The following is a 6,395-nucleotide window of genomic DNA, read 5'->3' as shown; positions in this document are numbered from 1 at the left end:
AGGCCAATTTTTTTTAAAAATCTATGGCTCTCAACTGGAACTCTGGTTGCCAAAAAAAAAATTATAGCTGCATGCTCAAATTTCAGGTCATTACATTGTGTTGGTTAAAAATATGAGGTGTTCTATTGCAGCCTTGCTCTAATTTGCATGTCTCTTGTTTCCTTTTATAGGAATATATTATTCGTGTACATCGTGGAGTTTCAGCAGAAAACAGTTGGCAGGTATACTATTCGAAAGTAATTCTTTTTTTTTAACCTCTTGTGTTTACCAGTTAATTGTGCGCAGTACCTAAAATGCAACCTTCTGCTATCTTCCTATGAAGAGCAGTCACCCAAAGAAGAAGAATTCAGCTTTATTTATGTCAGCTTTACTGGATGAATACAAGTATTGAGTTGATATTATTTTAATGTATGTATACTCGACGACAAGAGGATAAATGATTTAAAGTGCAAAAGAAATGCACTGATGGAATGCTTGCTGAATTTGTGATTTTGATTTTCTCCAATACAACAGGTATTCAAATTCAACAGAATCCTGAACTGATTTATTCTCTCTCAGCCCAAGCAACCTCTACTTGGGTTGCTAGGAGAAGTGAGAATGAGTTAATGGCCACTTGTCATTTGTGAATTATAAGGTCACCTTGCTTCTGGAAATGAAGTTAAATCATGTGATAAGTTTTCTGTGAAATTTTCTTTCGATGGAAACTTTTCATGTTAAGTTTTCTTTTTATACAGGGCTGAATTATATCTGTCCATTTTTCCTATTGCCTCTGTGAAGCACATTGGGAAGTTTTTTTTACATTAAAGGTGCTCTATAAATGTCTGCTGTTGTTGATTATATGCTATGTTCCGAGGCTTAATTCTCTGCTTACATCATGTTATGACCATCCTAATTTTGATGTGTGCATTTGAGAATTTCTGGTCTTGAAACCCTGATATACAGGAAACTTTGTGCTATCCGGCACCGACGGGACCGAGCTGTTGCCGTTCCCTCAAAATTGCTGGACACTCCAGCGCTAATGTTGAAACATACGGAAGCGTTTGAGCTCCGTATTTGTCAACAAACCCTGTTGCTTAGCAACAGCTTCTAAACAGTCCAAGCGTCTCTGTAGCTTAGCAACAGCTTCAACGAGACCTTGCAGAGCTTGACTGTTGAGAAAAAAGCAACGAGAAGAAAAAAACCTAACGAAACGGCTCCTGATTTTTGCCGGTGGCTCGAGCATTCCAGACAGTTAGCCTCCGGATAACACACAGTTTCCTGTGTGCAAAGTTTAGCAGCATACATAAATTGATCAGACTTTTAGCTTTCTCTTGGCACAGTGGTAGCATTCCCGCCTCTGGGCCAGAAGGTGCAGGGTTCGAACCCCACTCCAGACTGTCCTGGCGAGTGGAGTCGGAGCTCTGGCGTTGAATCCTGGGTTGGCATCCAGCGGGATCCCCCCCCCCCCCCAAATATCGTATGGGTTGTGGGAGCCCATAAAACCCTCACGCCGTATAGGACACAACTGGTTACGGCCATGGAAGAAACGTTAACGCGGCCAGTCAGACTGTTAATCAACCTGCGGATCCTTCCACTACATCACACTGTTCCCCAAAGGGAACAGCAAGAGGACACAAAAAGAAGCAGCAGCAGCTCTCTTATCACTGAGACGTGGCTCCGTGTTAGCACTCCGGTCTCTGAATCTGATGGCTGTGGGTTCAAGTCCCACTCCAGAGACTTGAGCGCAAAATCTAGGCTGCCATTTCAGTGCAGTATTGAGGGAGTGCTGCACAGTCAGAGGTGGCGTCTTTCATGAGACGTTAAACCATGAGACATGAGATGTTAAACCAAGGTCCCATTTGCTCTCTCAGGTGTACGTAAAAGATCCCATGGCACTATTTCGAAGGCCAATATTTATCCCTCAATCAACATATCAAAAACAGATGATCTGGTCATTATCACATTGCTGTTTGTGGGAACTTGCTGTGTACAAATTGGCTGCCGCGTTTCCTACATTACAACAGTGACTACACTTTTTAAAAAAAAAAGTACTTAATTGGCTGTAAAGTGCTTTGGGATGTCCGATGGTCATGATGGGCGCTATATAAGTGCAAATTCTTTCTTTTCTTTTTTTTATGCTGCTAATACAGCCTTCAGCCCATTGAGCAATAGTTAGTTAAAGAATAACTTGGCTGGACCCAACATCACTTTAGCCTTTTTCATCCATACCTGTTTAGCTGCTGCTCTGAAAACCCCTTAAGAAGGGAAATGGGTGAAAGAGTTTGGACTGTTAGGGTTCAGAGTATTACGTACTCTTTATGAAGTTGGTGATGGGATTACTGAAACTGTTCAGCTCTGTGACTGAAGTGAATATGGGACTGTTAGGCATAAAAATAAAACAAAAAAGGTGACTCAACCGTGGCTAACAAGGGAAATTAGGGATAGCATAAGATCCAAGGGGAGGACATATAAATTGGCTAGAAAAAGCAATAATCCTGAGGATTGGGAGCAGTTTAGGAGTCAACAAAGGAGGACAAAGGGATTAATTAAGAAAGGGAAAATAGAATATGAGAGTAAGCTAGCAGGGAACATAAAAACTGACTGTAAAAGCTTTTATAGAAATGTGAAGAGAAAAAGATTGGTGAAGTCAAGCGTAGGTCCCTTTACAGTCAGAATCAGGGGAATTTATAATGGGAAACAAGGAAATGGCAGACCAACTAAATACATACTTTGGTTCTGTCTTCACAAAGGAGGACACAAATAACCTCCCAGAGATGCCAGGGAACATAGGGTCTAATGAGAGGGAGGAACTGAAAGAAATCAGTATTTGTAGGGAAATGGTGTTAGGAAAATTGATGGGACTGAAGGCCGATAAATCCCCAGGGCCTGATGGCCTACATCCCAGGGTACTTAAGGAAGTGGCCCTAGAGATAGTAGATGCATTGCTGGTCATCTTCCAGAACTCGATAGACTCTGGAACAGTACCCATGGATTGGAGGGTAGCTAATGTTACCCCACTATTCAAAAAAGGTGGTAGAGAAAAAGCGGGGAATTATAGACCGGTAAGCCTGACATCGGTAGTGGGGAAAATGCTAGAGTCTATTATTTAAAAGATATAATAGCAGAGCACTTGGAAAGCAATGACAGGATCGGACAAAGTCAACATAGATTTACAAAAGGTAAATCATGCTTGACTAATCTACTGGAATTTTTTGAGGATGTAACTGGTAAAATAGATAAGGGAGAACCAGTGGATGTGGTGTATTTGGACTTTCAGAAGGCTTTCGATAAGGTCCCACATAAGAGATTAGCGTGCAAAATTAAGGCACATGGGATTGGGGGCAAGGTATTGACTTGGATAGAGAACTGGTTGGCGGACAGAAAGCAAAGAATTGGAATAAACGGGTCTTTTTCTGAGTGGCAGGCAGTGACTAGTGGGGTACCACAAGGATCGGTCCTAGGACCCCAGCTGTTCACAATATATATTAATGATCTGGACGAGGGAATTGGATGTAATATCTCCAAATTTGCAGACGACACAAAGCTGGGTGGGAGGGTAAGCTGTGAAGAGGATGTCGTGAAACTCCAGTACGATTTGGACAGGTTGGGTGATTGGGCAGAAACATGGCAAATGCACTATAATGTGGATAAATGTGAGGTTATCCACTTTGGTGGCAAAAACATGAAGGCAGATTATTATTTGAATGACAATAGATTGGGAGAAGGGGAAGTGCAAAGAGACCTGGGTGGTGGTGTGCACCAGTCGCTGAAGGTAAGCATGCAGGTGCAGCAGGTGGTTAAGAAGGCAAATGGTATGTTGACCTTCGTAGCAAGAGGGTTCGAGTACAAGAACAAGGATGTCTTGCTGCAGTTGTACAGGGCCTTGGTGAGACCGCACCTTGAGTATTGTGTGCAGTTTTGGTCACCTTACCTGAGGAATGACGTTCTTGCCATGGAGGGAGTGCAGCGAAGATTCACCAGGCTGATACCTGGGATGGCAGGAATGACGTACGAGGAGAGATTGTGTCGATTGGGCTTATACTCACTGGAGTTTAGAAGATTGAGAGGGGATCTCATCGAAACCTATAAAATTCTGTCAGGTCTGGACAGACTAGATGCAGAAAGGATGTTTATGATGGCCGGGGAGTCCAGAACCAGGGGTCATAGTCTAAGGATAAGGGGTAAGCCATTTACGACTGAAATGAGGAGGAATTTCTTCACCCAGAGAGTGGTGAACCTGTGGAATTCTCTGCCACAGAGGGCGGTGGAGGCCAGTTCATTAAATATATTCAAGAAAGAGTTGGATATATTTCTTGAGGCTAAAGGGATCAAGGGATATGGGGAGAAGGCAGGGACAGGGTACTGAATTTGGATGATCAGCCGTGATCTCCTTGAATGGCGGAGCAGGCTCGAAGGGCCGAATGGCCTACTCCTGCTCCTATCTTCTATGTTTCTATGGATGCTCGTTGAATTTGGTGCTTATATTTACATTGTTCACATTTTGTGCAGTAACGATGAAAAATTTCTCTTTGTAAAGTATTTGCTCCTCTCCTCTCTTGGACCTCCCACCTAGCTCCACCACGCTGGGCTGCTTCCTCAATTGAGAGGGGCTGGTGTCCTATCCTTAGGCCTCTTGAACTGCTGCTTTGAAACTAGCCACTAGGAAAGAATGAAAGGTGATTTTTTTCGCCCCCTTTCTGCGAGGAGGTGGCTTGTATTTGCTTGACCCCACCCCATAACAAACAGAAATCTTAGTGGACAGAGGATTGCAGGCACAAACCCACATCCTTCTGCCCCATGGCCCACCTCATTGGGACTCCAATGTATTCTACCACTGAGGAGTGGACTTTTTAATGACTTTTTAATATTTTTTCAGATGTTGTTCAATTAGTGAGCTCTCAGTTTACAGGAGCTCTGATCAGTTGAAGAATAAGAGAAGCTTAAAATATTTCACTTAAAGTTTCTCTGAAGGATTTTGAAAATGATGTTGAAACTCCTCAAGAATAAGGGAGCTCTTTCCTCCATGTTTATCAATACTAAATGAAAATATTTAAAAGTTATTTACTGAATGAGGGAGTGGAATGCCTTTTTATCTCTCACTAGGGAAACCTTTGCAATTTGTAATTTTGTCTTGAGTTAAGTAGTTGTTTTCACTCGTGGGATTTAAAAGTCAAAGACACTCTTCCTCATGAGTGGTCCTCCACAGTTACAATTGAGTATCCTGTACTTCAGCATGAGAGAGTTTGCTTTGCATAACTGCTACTTGCTTGTCGAGGCAGGATTCCTGTGCCAGTTTATCCCTACTCAGTTAGGTGGAGTATTTTGTTAGAGCAAAGCATCCCATTCAGTAAACAAGACAAATGCTTTTGAGCAGTGAGCATTAATTTGTTTTGGACATGTTTAGCACTAGGTTGGTGGAGAGACATCATCTCGTTGGAAGGCAGGTACTCTACTGTTTGTTACTAGGCTATTACAGATAAGTACACTTGGGGGTAAAAAATAATTGTGTGTTGTATATCTGCGTGTGTGAATAATGTGTCATTACAGGTCCAATTAATTAGATGGCATTTTGCAAGCAGTTGTGTGTAATTAAGATAGACTTATTTGGGCTATAGTTAATAATGAACTAATTGGTATGTGTTGTAATTGAAATTATACAATTTTCTTGTATGAACAAAGAACTCACTGCTGATATATCCACAAAAGTATTCCTAGATCTTTGAGTATAGCTCTGCTAGTTTTCAGATTGTAAAAGCTGTTCGCTTTACATATGATGAGCTGAAGGAGGCTGACAAAGTAGTATTCTTCTCAGTGACCATCTCTTAGTTATTTATGCTCCTTGCCTCACTTTAATGCTGAGCTGTTAGAGAATTTACACACTAGTATTACAGCGTACCGCCATTTTGATATGTACAGGAAATAATTTTGGGAATTTCATTCAGTATTTTGTAGAATTTGAAATCTCATCTGAACTACATAACACTTCTTCACAATATTTCTTTGAATTAAAAGCAGCAAATAATTAAGTACAAAAATGTAACTGTAGTCCACAGTTGGGTAAATGAAAGTTCAATTAACATTAGGAAAAATATTGCTATAAGAAGACATTTTCAGTGTAACTACACTGCTGATGTATTATGGGAATGACTCGAGAGTCTAATGTGCATAGTCTTTTCAGAAATCCAGAAACTCTTGTAATTGTTGATTACATATATATGTCCTTTTAACTGCACCCCAGGATGCTTCACTTTATTAGACTACTAGCTGAAGTGCCCGGCGGTGCCGAGGCTTTTTCGAGGGCATGTTGTTGTTGGAAGAGAGAGAGAGAGAGCGACTGGGGGGGAAGAGAGAGAGCGACTGGGGGGGAAGAGAGAGAGCGACTGGGGGGGAAGAGAGAGAGCGACTGGGGGGAAGAG

This window comes from Somniosus microcephalus, chromosome 11 (genome assembly GCF_052327205.1).
Source record: "Somniosus microcephalus isolate GS21.2 chromosome 11, FLI_Smic_1.0, whole genome shotgun sequence".
Classification (NCBI taxonomy): Eukaryota; Metazoa; Chordata; class Chondrichthyes; order Squaliformes; family Somniosidae; genus Somniosus; species Somniosus microcephalus.
The sequence above is the reverse complement of the archived record's forward strand: the minus strand, read 5'-3'. Positions refer to the sequence as shown.